Consider the following 13,072-nt stretch of genomic DNA (forward strand, 5'->3'; position numbering starts at 1 on the left):
CTATAGTCCACTCTCTTACAAAGAGTCAGACATGACTGAAGTGACTTAGTATACGTAAACCAGCTAAGGAAAACTGCTGTATAGCACAGAGAACCCTACTCAGTACTCTGTAATGGTCTGTATGACAAAAGAACAAGTGGATATATGTATAACTCATTCACTTTGCTGTATACCTGAAACTAACACAACATTGTAAGTCAACTACATCAATAAATTTTTTTTAAAGTATTAAAGGAAAGCCAGCAGCATATAAACAACATACACTTAAATAAAAGAGATGAATTCTTAACATACAGAGTAATGTTTTTCATTCACTGATAAGCTAAAGGTCCATTTCAAGATGTTTCTTTCTTTTGTATGATTGATTTGTTTTGTTAGCAAGCAAAGCCCTGTAAAGGATGGCTTCATCTAGTCCTCAGACTCAGATTCACCTTCATCTTGAGTAATCTGGAAGTAGGGAAAGTTCGTAGGTCTCCTTGTCAGATGCAACCACGTGAAGCCAATCAAGAAGATTGTTCTTTTTAAGGTAATTCTTGGTGAGATACTTCAAATACCATGTCTTAGAAATGACCACGATTTTATTCTTGAAACTTTTAGTGTGAACGACATTCCCAAGTTTTCCAGTCTTTCCATTCACTTTAACCTTTTCCTGCAGAAACTGTTCAAAATTTCCTGAATCAAAAACATAGATGGATCTTCTACTGGATGAGTAAGATCCAGATTAAACCTCCAGGTTGACTTCTTAGGCTTCTTGTCTTTCTTCGGCGCCATCTTGAAGGCTTGCTTGGAAGATCAGAGCGCCAATTATATTCCGATACACCTGTCATTGTTTACTAACTACTTCAGATGATAATATTTGTTCAGTAAATAACTATGTAAAATAAAACCTAATTAGAATTTCTCTAATGGAAGATGTTCCCTATTGGTCCCTATTTTGCTAGTCACCGTGGAATGATGTTGCTTTTATTTTTATAAGAAGGCAGACACAAATGAGCACTTCTTTAATGAGATCATTTCTTTTCTAGAGTGGACTTGATTCTGCTACTTACCTTTAATCTCCCCTATTTAAATTTCACAATATGAGTAATTGGTGTCCTTATTAACACCATGAAGAAATTAGGTTTAATAAAAGGAAACTCTGTCCTACACATTGATCAGTGCTTTCTCAGACTTTTGGATTTCTGAATGCTTCTATGTTCACAACACTTAAAATGTACTTGCATCCACCTTAAAGGAAAGGAGAGGACTAATTGTGATGGCAGCGTACATGGTATTTCAGTTTTTATCAACCATGCTTTCTAGAAGTTAAAACAACTTTGATTATCTGAAGGAAGAGTTAAGAAAAAAAATATTAAGAAATACATGATGCTGATAGGGAATTCATGTTTTGGCATTTACGATCCACATAAACCAGGTTCTAGAGTCACACCTGATGCTACCAAATAAACCAGCTCCCTCCTCTGTATATCCTTTTCAGTTTCCCATGAATACCTAAAATCCAGCATGTCCCAAACCAAACCCATCACCTTCCACCTTCTCCCCAATCCCACCCAACCCCCAAGCAAATGATCATCTTCTCCAGGGTACTCTGCTCATTGATTGGCATTTCTACCCAGCCTATTTCCCCAAACAGATATCTCACTTCATGTTCCCTCTCCTCCTACATCTAACCAAGTCTTGAAAAATCTAAAATCAGTAATTTGCAAATCTCCAGTTTTAACATCCAGCTGGCACTGCCTGAATTCAGACCACCATCCTTTGTCAACTTCATTTGAAACGATGGTGTATTGTCTCCAGCACTGAGTGGTCCCTTTCAAGCTGTAAACTTGAGTTCGGTAAACTCTAGCAAGGTGATTTTTGGTTTAAGTGAGACTGATAGTGTTGCTTATCTGCTTATCAATCTTCAGGGGTTATTCTTGACTTCGGGAAGAATTCCAAATTTCTTAGGAGGATCTCACTGTACCAATGGTCTCTGCTACCTTCTTCACCTCCATCCTGCACCCCACCACACTGCTGACATGTTTCAGCCAGGATGGATGCTGTGTGCTTCTTCCAGAGGACTCTGGCTTCCATCTCTCTTGGTTATCTGCACATGGTACTCTTGCTTCCTGGAAACCTTTGCTTCCCTTTACGTCCATTTGAGTGAGTAATTTTTCAGATTTCAGCTTAACAATTGCTTGCCCTTGGAAGCCTTTCCTGATTTCTAGGACTAGGCTTTCCCTTATCTGCTTCCCCTACTGTTTAGTGACCTCTTTGAAGATCTGTGGTTCTGTTACTAAAATTACATCCTGAAGTCTGTCATAGAGCCCAGCATACAATAACTGTTCAATAAATACTTACTGAAGTTATGGCATGTCTACCAGAAAAAGGAAATTGGGGGCATTTGCTGAATTGCTTCAGCGAATTACTTTGTCTCAATTATTCTGATATTTTGAGGTGAAGCCTGAGAGAGCGAGCACATGTTCATACATGTTTAACTTGAGTGATTGGTATTATTACTGTCAATCTTTCCTTATCTGAGTTTGGATGAATAAACAAGTCTTGCTCAGAGGCCAGAGAACTTAGAATAACTTCTGACTTTGAGAAGTCAAACCACTTGTATTAGTCTTATATTGCTGTGTGACAAATTACCACAAAATCAGTGGACTTAACATAATACCCATTAATTAGCTCTTAGTTCTCTAGGTCAGAAGTCCAGCATGAACTGTCTGGGTTCTCTGCCCAGGGTACTGCAAGGTGGAAATTAAGATGTCGGCTGGATTGAATTTGCATCTTCAGGCTCTAGGAAAAAAATCTCTTTCAATCTTGTTCTTGTTGGCAGAATTCAATTGTTAATTATTGTAGAACTCAGGTTCCTGTTTCCTGGATGGCTGTCAGCTCCCAGCTTCTAAAAGCCTTTTGCACTCTTTGCCAGGTAGCCCCTTCCATATTCAAGTCAGTAAAGTGAGAGTGAAAGTCACTCAGTTGTGTCCGACTCTTTGTGACCCTATGGACTGTAGCCCGCCAGGCTCCTCCCAGCCCATGGGATTTTCCAGACAAGAGTACTGGAGTGGGTTGCCATTTTCCTTTTCCAGGGGGATCTTTCCAACTTAGGGATTGAACCCAGGTGCCGTGCCTTGCAGGCTTGTAATGGTGTGGCCAATTATTTGCATGGTTGAATTGCTGACTTTCTTTTCTATTGCCAGCTGGAGAAAACTCTCTTCTTCTAAAGGGCTCACATGTTTAGGTCAGGCCCACCCTCATACTCTGTCTTTTTTTATTATTATTATTATTTCAGTATAGTTGATTTACAACATTGCATTATTTTCTGGTGTACAGCAAAGTGAATCAGTTATACATACACATATATCCATCTTTTGTAAGATTCTTTTCCCATGTAGGTCATGACAGTATTGAGTAGAATTTCCTGTGCTCTATGGTAGGCCCGATTAGTTATCTACTTTTTTTTAATTGGAGGCTAATTACTTTACAATATTGTGGTGGTTTTTGCCATCCATTCACATGAGTCAGCCATGGTGTAGTAGTATGTATATGTCAATTCCAGTCTCCCAATTTATTCCTCTCCCTCTTTCCCCATTAGGAACTGAAAGTTTATTTTTTTCTTTATCACAAAGTCAGTTGATATGGGATCTTAATTACCTCTGCAAAACCTTTCACAGCAGTACCTATATTAGTGTTTGAGTGACTAAATAAGAAGTATGAATATGCCAGGGTCCAAAAATGTCTCCTGGGCCATTTCATAATTCTGCCTGTCACATCAGCAAATTGTATAACAAATAACAATGAGTGAAAACCAAACAGAAAATCTACAACAGAATTTGGTGCTCATAGTTGGATTTAGGTGGAGGGAGACATGGTGATGTTTGATGTTATAGAATGAGAACCTTGTCCAATACAAACATCAGTCAATGTAAATTGGAGGCTGTGTTATTGATTTAGCTCCACATTTCATTGCTTTCTCCCTCTCTCTGACTGGCCCCGGATGCACATTTTACCAAATTCTTTATCTTTTTCCACTTGTCATTATTATCCTCGCTACCATCATTTTCATTGCTACCATTCACTGAATATTTATTCTGTATCAGTGTGCCATGTATCTTTTCAATTCCTTCAGCAGCTCTTACATAGTTATTACTGTGTTCATTTCATAAATTCACTTAAGACCATTCAGCACATAAGTGGCTTAAACTCTAGTTGTGTGACTCAAACCCAGAATTTTATCTCAGTATCATGTCTGTGTCTTTCGAGATTGTGATAAACTAGATTCATTCAGGACATGTGTTGGTAATATAAGGATCAGAATGCAGTACCTTGAAAATTCCAAGTTTCTCCTTAAGTCAAGTCAGTAGCTAAAGACACGTCCCACCTGCCTTCTGAGCAAATGGCTCTTATGAGCAGATAACACATCCCACGTTTATTTCCTCTGTCATGATCTGTTAATTACAAACTAAGTGACCGAATCATCTTAATAAAACCAGCCTCTAAATACTGAACTGTAAACTTGCATGAGTCAGGATCATATGTCCTGTGAGGATTTTTTCTTTCTTTTTTAATTGAATTTCACTTTAACATTCCCAGTAAAGTGTAACAATAGGATGCTCTGTTTCAAGAGTTTAGTCAGACCCAGCTGCTATGAAAATAATATGTTTGAGAAAATTGACTTGACATTTGATGGCCGTATGATTCTTCTGACAGGATATAATCAACTCATTAGGGAGAAACAGAAGCCTGCCTTGTGTTGCTACGTAATTCTGGGCATGACTGCATTCCCTCCAAGTTGGGTGGCTGAGCTTTCAGGGAAAACTAGGGCTCCACTGCCTTGGGGCCAGCAGGCAAAGTGACTGAATTTGTGTTCTTTTCCTCTGTCCACTGCCCTTGATCTGATGAGTGGGAAACTTTACTTTCTTAAGCCAACATTTTTTTTCTTCTTCTTCTTCTTTTCCTCTCCTGAAGTCTAAATTTATAACAAGGGCTGGGATTTAAAAGATTCTCTCAGCCTTCCTTCCACTCAGGAATCGCTGGGGCAGTTCTCTTGGGAAAGTGATTAGAAGCAGGAAGTGGCAATTAGGATGCTTGATTTCAGTTCCCAGGACTATCTGAGTTCTCTGTGGGCCTCTGACAGACTCATCTTAACTTCTCTGCTTACTTCCCTGCCATGAAACTCCAGCGTCCAACTCCCTGCTGCTTTGTCCATGTGTTTTCTCCAAATAGGCAGTTTGGAGGTAGGACAGGACAACCATCTTTAGAGTCTAAATCTCAACTCCCTAGCACCCAGGAAGAGATGAAATTTCTTTAGGCCACATTTTCACACCTGTAAAGTGGGACCAAGAAGAACCACCTTGAAAAGCTATTGTGAGTGCCAGAGGAGATCGCTTATACGACTAGCAGGGTTCTAGGCGTAGGTCTTAAATTCGACACTAGGTTTGCTTTCCTGGAACTTTCAGCAACTTACGTCTTTCTATTCAAGTGGTCAGTAAATATGTGCTTGACCTTGTGTTAAAAAAGGCCTCAAAATAAAATAATCATACTGAACATGAAATTGAATTATCGCAATGATGGTGATTTATATGCATTTCAAGATTTTTAGCTTACAAAGCTATCATTATTAAGTCTATTCTCAGTTATATAGGGCTCTGATTCACTGTATTATAGTTTCACCAGAAGAGGAACTCTGTCTTTTGTGTCCTGAGTGTCTAGGGAAGTTCTTGTACATAGAATGCATTCCTTGGAGATGTGCTAAATGAGTGAATTTAATAATTAACTAAATGTCCTTCAGATATTTTTCAATCTCTATGCTTGACTTCCTCTTGTATTCTTTATACTGAGGATCAGCAAACTATAGCCTATGGACCAAATACTGCCTGCTGTCTGTTTTTGCAATAAAGTTGCATTTAAGCAGAACCATTCCCATCCACTCTTGAGAAGGAAATGGCAACCCACTCCAGTATTCTTTCCTGGGAAATCTCATGAACAGAGGAGCCTGGTGGGCTACAGTACATGGGGTCTCAAAGACTCGGACACAATTTAGTGACTAAACAAACAGTAACAATGCCCATCCATTACATATTGTCTATGGCTGATTTTGCACTACAACACAGAATGAAACAGTTGTGACAGGGACTGTATAGACTGCAATTTTACTATTTTCTTTTTCCAGTTTTTGCTTCGTAACCTCTACTCATTCTTCTTGAATTTGTTTATATGACTTCCTTTCTGGAATGCCTCCTTTGAAGTTTCCTAGTTTGGTTAGTCACTCCTGGTCATGGGTCTAGGTCTAGTCGTTTCTTGTACTTTTCCTGTTACAGCACTGATCAGCACTTTGCACATTAAGAAACGCACCTTCTTAGGGATTATTTGATTTGTCCTGAATAATACCAGTAAATAGAGAGAATGAATTTGCTCTGAAATATATCTGAATCCAAGGGTTACTTTCTTTCTACTACACCTTGTTCAGTTGCTAAGTTGACTTTTTGTGACCTCATAGACTACAGCACCCTAGTCTTCCCTGTCCTTCACCATCTTCTGGAGTTTACTCAAACTCATGTCCGTTGACTCAGTGATCCCATTCAACCATCTCTTACTGCGTCTTCTCCTCTTTTCTTCAATCTTTCTGAGCATCAGGGTCTTTTCCAATGAGTCAGCTCTTTGTATCAGGTGGCCAAAGTATTGGAGCTTCAGCTTCAGCATCAGTCCTCCCAGTGACTATTCAGAACTGATTTGCTTTAGGATTAACTGGTTTGATCTCTGTGCTGTCCAAGGGACTCTCAAGAGTCTTCTCTAACACCACAATTTGAAATCAACAGGTCTTTGGCTCTCGGCCTTCTTTATGATCCAACTCTCACATCTGTATATGACTACTGGAAAAACCGTAGCTTTGACTATATTTAGACCTTTACTGCCAAAGTGAGGTCTCTGCTTTTTAATATGCTGTCCAGGTTTTTCATAGATTTTCTTCCAAGGAGCAAGTGTCTTTTAATTTCATGGCTGTGGTCAGTCTTTAGTGATTTTGGAGACCAAGAGAATAAAATCTGTTACTGCTTCCCTTCTTTCCTCTTCTATTTGCCATGAAGTGATGGGACTGGATGCCATTATCTTAGTTTTTTGAATGTTGAGCTTCAAGCCAGCTTTTTCACTCTTCTCTTTTACCCCCATCAAGAGTCTCTTTAGTTCCTCTTCACTTTCTTCCATTAGAGTGGTATCATCTGCAGTTCTGAGGTTGTTGATATTTCTCCCGGCAATCTTGATTCCAGCTTGCGATTCATCTAGCCGGCATTTCACATGATGTACTCTGCTGCTGCTGCTGCTAAGTCACTTCAGTCATGTCCGACTCTGTGCGACCCCATAGATGGCAGCCCACCCGGCTCCCCCGTTCTTGGGATTCTCCAGGCAAGAACACGGGAGTGGGTTGCCATTTCCTTTTCCAATGCATGAAAGTGAAAAGTGAAAGTGAAGTCATGTCCGACTCTTCATGACCCTATGGACTACAGCCCACCAGGTTCCTCCGTCCATGGGATTTTCCAGGCAAGAGTACTGGAGTGGGGTGCTATTGCCTTCTCCGTGATGTACTCTATATATACGTAAATTAAGCAGGGTGACAATATACAGCCCTGTTGTACTCCTTTCCCAATTTTGGACCAGTCAGTTGTTCCATGTCCAGTTCTAACTGTTGCTTCTTGATTCACATATGTTTACATATATCCCCTCGTTTTTGGATTTCTTTACCATTTATGTCACCCAGAGCATTGAGTAGAGTTCCCTGTGCTATAGATTAAATAGATAACTAACAAGTAGGTTTTTGTTATCTATCCTATACATAGTATCAATAGGGTATATGTGTGAATCCCAGTCTCCCAATTCATTCTTCCCCTCTGTCCCTTTCAACCTGGTGCCCATACTTTTGTTCTCTCTGTCTGTGTCTCTCTTTCTGCTTTGCAGATAAGATCATATATACCATTTTTCTAGATATCACATATATGCATTAATATACAGTATTTGTTTTTCTGACTTCACTCTGTATGGCAGTCTCTAGGTCCATCCACATATCTACAAGTGGTACAGTTTTGTTCTTTTTTATGGCTCAGTAATAGTCTGTTGCATACATGTACCACCTATTCTTTATCCATCAGTCTGTTGATAAACATTTAGGTTGCGTCCATGTCCTGTCTATTGTAAACCAGTGCTGTAATATTGGGGTGAATGGGTCTTTTTAAATTAGGGTTTTCTCTGAGTATATGCCCATCTTTGATTGATCCTTTTTCATCACCACTTCCCACAATATACTTTGAATTCAATTACCTAAGTATTCATAGAATATGGACACATTAATAGAAAGTGGAATATTTGATTCCACAATTACTCACTGAACACCTGGTATGTAGTAGGCTCTGTGGCACTTCTCTCCATGACATGTGACACTGTCTTCATTTATGCTTTCATTACATTTTATCTGGATTAAGACTGAAGCTAAAGGGCTTAGACTAGATAAGTAAGGATTAGTTGACAAGTAAACCAATTAGACTAGATCAGACTGTTCATTCTTTTATGGTAAGTTGACATCTTTGATTTATAATTAGAACCACATTTGATTCTTATCTATTTATATGGAATCCATGCTGAGGAAAAAATAACACATAGATGATGAGTTAGAAAGTTAAGAGCCAGTTGCCTTACAGTGATTGGAATGAGACAGTTACTCAAGTATTTTCTACTAGTTACAAGCACCAAAACAGCCAAATGAATTGGTATAGATTTCCATCTATCCAGTCCTAAAACATCCATTATATTGATTGTAGTAGATCAGTACTGGGGTCCTTCTTTCCTATAAGCTGTGAAGGAAATATTCATATCTGTTCTCTCCTGGTCTACATTGTTGTCTAAAAATAGGGTAAGTCCTTAGGGACCTAATGTCAAAAGTAATAAAAGTGACTAGAAATAACCCACTTTTGAGTATGATATAGTAATAGGTTGCCTCATTGTGAGTAACAAGGCCCATTACCATATTTTGGTGGTGAGTGCATGACCAGGAGCAAGTCACTTAAGTTCTTTGAGTCTCAGTTGTTGCTGTTGTTGTTTTTTAAATTGATCCATAGTTGCTTCACAGTGTTGTGTTAGTTTCTGTTGTACAGCAAAGCAAATCAGCCACAAGCACACATACATCCCTTCTTCCTTGGATTTCCTTCTCATTTAGGTCACTACAGAGCATTGAGTAGATTTCCCAGTGCTACACAGTAGATTCTTATTCAGTTCAGTTCAGTAGCTCAGTCATGTCCTACTCTTTGTAACCCCAGGGACTACAGCATGCCAGGCTTCCCTGTCCATTCCCAGCTCCCAGAGCTTACTCAAACTCATGTCCGTTGAGTCGGTGATGCCATCCAACCATCTCATCCTCTGTCATCCCCTTCTCCTCCCGCCTTCAGTCTTGCTCAGCATCATGGTCTTTTCAAATGAGTCAGTTTTTTGCATCAGGTGGCCAAAGTATTGGAGCTTCAGCTTCAGCATCAATCCATCCAATGAATATTCAGGACTGATTTCCTTTAGGACAGACTGGTTGGATCTCCTTGCAGTCTAAGAGACTCTCAAGAGTCTTCTCCAACACCACGGTGCAAAAGCATCAATTCTTCAGTGCTCAGCTTTCTTTATGGTCCAGTTCTCACATCCATACATGACTACTTAAAAAACCATAGCTTTATCTAGATGGACCTTTGTCGGCAAAATAATGTCTCTGCTTTTTAACGTGTTGTCTAAGTTTGTCATAAGATCCTCTTTAGTGATCTATTTTACACATAGTAGTGTATGCATGTCAATCCCAATCTCCCAATCCATCCTGGCCCCCTTTCCTGCTTTGGTATCAATGCATTTGTTTTTCACATTGGTGTCTCCTTTTCAGTTTTGTAAATAAGATAATCTATTGAGCCTCAGTTCTGCCCTCTGTAAGCTGAGGCTAACTGCCTGACATCTTTACAATGTAATTCCTAGTAGCATATAAAATATATGTGAAAACATTTAAAGACTGTAAGCACTTTACATGAAAAGTTGATTATGTCTTTTCTGAGGTTCTATTTAAGTGTGTAAGTTCAAGCCTCTGGTTACTTAACTTCTAAAATGATGTTTCCCCACTTTGCTTAGTGGGAATAATAGTACCCCAGAAATCTGCAATGAGGAATAAATGTGATGCTCAATAATTGTTAATCCCTCAATATTCTCTCCTTGTAAGATGTACCCTTATGAATGTGACTGATCAAAATATCAAATGCAAATTTTAGTACTGCTTCTATTTTATTAGCCCAGGTAATCTAAATTTAAATTTAAGCAAAGCAAGCATTATTAGAAGGAATTGTAATTCTGGTTATTTTATTGGCTTGTCAAGGTGTATCTAACTGAAGATGTCCTTTCCATTTGATGTTAGAGTTGAGAGGTAGAAAAAATAATTAAGATGTAGAAAGTGAGCTGTCAGCTTAATTATTGATAGATCTACTGGCTTAGGCGTATGAGCAAATAACTTTGATATTCCACATGTGAAATGGAATTATTCAGTCATAGATATAAGCAGATAATTTAAAGACTGTCCCACGTCTAGAAAACTCCTCAAATAAATTTAGGGCACAGAGGGTGATACAAGATATGTTTTTCCTTGTGGGCAGATGGGTTCCAATAAAAGAGAGATAAGATCAAGAGTCTGAAACACTTATAACATGTATAACCAATCAGCTATCTTAAAATTGAATCTAGATTCAATACCTTACAGTAAAATATTCAATACCTTACAGTAAAAATCCCATAATATGTTTTTGTAGAAATTGATAAGATGATTTTAAAACATACAGAGAACACTGAAGGACTTAAAATTGCCCAGAAAACTTCGGCTCAGAATAAAGTTCCATGTTTTGCCACCATATAAATATATGCTGCTGCTAAGTCGCTTCAGTGGTGTCTGACTCTGTGTGACCCCATAGACAGCAGCCCACCAGGCTCTCCCATCCTTGGGATTCTCCAGGCAAGAACACCAGAGTGGGTTGCCATTTCCTTCTCAATGCATGAAAGTGAAAAGTGAAAGTGAAGTTGCTCAGTCATGTCCGACTCTTCGTGACCCCATGGACTACAGCCTACCAGGGTCCTCCACCCATGGGATTTTCCAGGCAAGAGTACTGGAGTGGGGTGCCAATGCCTTCTCCAATATACATACATACATACATATATATATATATATATATATATGTATGTATTTGTATATATATACACACCATCCACGAAAATGATCTTATGCATATCCCATTGCTTAATGTTGACAAAGAACAACAATCCAGAGTGGCATGTTAATACCCTGGAAGACAACCACAGTGCATGTCCTTGGCACACTGAATCTTGAAAACTTTAATTAAGAAGCAACACAATAGAAGAAGGAAGTTCAGAAAGGGGATAATAATCCCTCAGTGTAATATGGGGCTTTATAGTCTTCTTCTTAAAGAGGCCGTAAAGATGTTGTTTAGTAACCCAGTCATATTTGACTCTCTTTGCAACCCATGGACTGCAGCATACCAGTCTCCTCTATCCATGAAATTTGCCAGGGAAGAATACTGGAGTGGGTTGCCATCTCCTTCTCCAGGGGATCTTTCTGACCCAGGGCTCAAACCCACAGCTCCTGTCGCATCTCCTGAATGGCAGGCAGATTCATTACTGCTAAACCATGGGGGAAGCACAGTGTGAGGATGATGAGCCCGCATTACATCCCCAGGTGAGAAATCAGGAATCAGGATCTCAGGTTTTCTCAAAGTCACAGAATTAGCGAGCGGATAGACATCATATGTTCAAAATGGTAGTTTTGGGGTTTTCTCATTTTCTCTCTGCAGTAAATGGTGTGCAAAGGCATGCCTCTCCATCATGGTAGGATTACTTGTATTCATTACAGTTAACTACTTAAATGAAAAAAATAACTCAGCATTTTCTTGTCTAGTTTCTTGGACTAAGACACAGTACCTCATGTTTTATTTCCTTATAGATGGTGGACATTCAAATGTTGCAAGTGACTGTCTAAATATATGAATATTATGAGGACAGTCAACACAGTTGGAATGTTCCATGACACAGACCCCGTAACCACTCTCCATCGGGAATGTTCCACATTTACAATCTTACTGTCCTTTATTTCTGAGCATGTGTCATTTAAAAATAGATGCTCATTAAGTCTGTGAAGACTCGCCCTTCAAGTATTAAGGTCCCAGATATTCTTGGCACATATTGTTTTGCCGATGTACACAAGAGAGATGCGTGTTCCAGGCAGGGCAGCCAGTGGACCGTTCTGGAAGGCTGGTTGCCCCCAGTGAGTGATCTAAGAGAAGGGGATTGGTGTCAGGAGCCTGCAGATAGGATTTATGATCCCAGGGAAATTGTGGTGCCTGCTGAAAGCCTTCAGAAGAGGAGCCAGTCCATAGAGAGGTTTTTTTCACTTTTCATGCTCACTTGAGCCTGGTAAATTTGGAGACGCATGTTGCTAACTCTATTTTAAAGACAAAAAAACTGAACACCAGTGATATTACAGAGCTTGACCAGTCTCACAGAGATATCAGTGGCAGAGTTGGCATTTGAGCCCATGTCTGCCTTAAGCTGAAAACAATGTCCTTCGTGGCTCCAACCTATGGCCTCCCCACTGTTGAAAGCTGTGACCTCAGCAGTGTCCTGGGTATCAGTGCTCTGAACAGCATCATCAGTGTGAAGTGAAAAAAAAAAACAAAAAACAAAAAACAACTGGATCAGTATCCAGGCATCTTTCATCTTGGTGTCTCAGGCAACATGTCTTCAAAGAAAACAGCCTTGAGAAGGAAGGAACAGACGAGGCCCTGTCTCTGCTGCTAACTGTTTGTGATCTTGGGAAAGATCACTCCGTGTCTCTGAGCTTTGATCATTTCATCTTCTGACATGGATCTCTTGACATCATAGGGCTATTGTGAGTACTAAATAGAGTCTCAGATGTGGAGGGATGGTAAAAACGTGGGATACGCTTGATTCATTCAGGACCGTGACTCACAATAACTCAGAAAAATCTGGGGGGTGGTGACAATCATTTCTCTGATCCCCA

At 39.6% G+C, this 13,072-nt stretch overlaps 1 pseudogene; it reads right to left on the bottom strand.

Moving 5' to 3' along the window:
* Window positions 1-285: 285 nt before the first annotated feature.
* LOC120878876 lies at window positions 286-771 on the bottom strand (annotated as a pseudogene).
* Window positions 772-13,072: the final 12,301 nt, after the last annotated feature.

Source organism: Oryx dammah, unplaced genomic scaffold (genome assembly GCF_014754425.2).
Source record: "Oryx dammah isolate SB20612 unplaced genomic scaffold, SCBI_Odam_1.1 HiC_scaffold_19, whole genome shotgun sequence".
NCBI lineage: Eukaryota > Metazoa > Chordata > Mammalia > Artiodactyla > Bovidae > Oryx > Oryx dammah.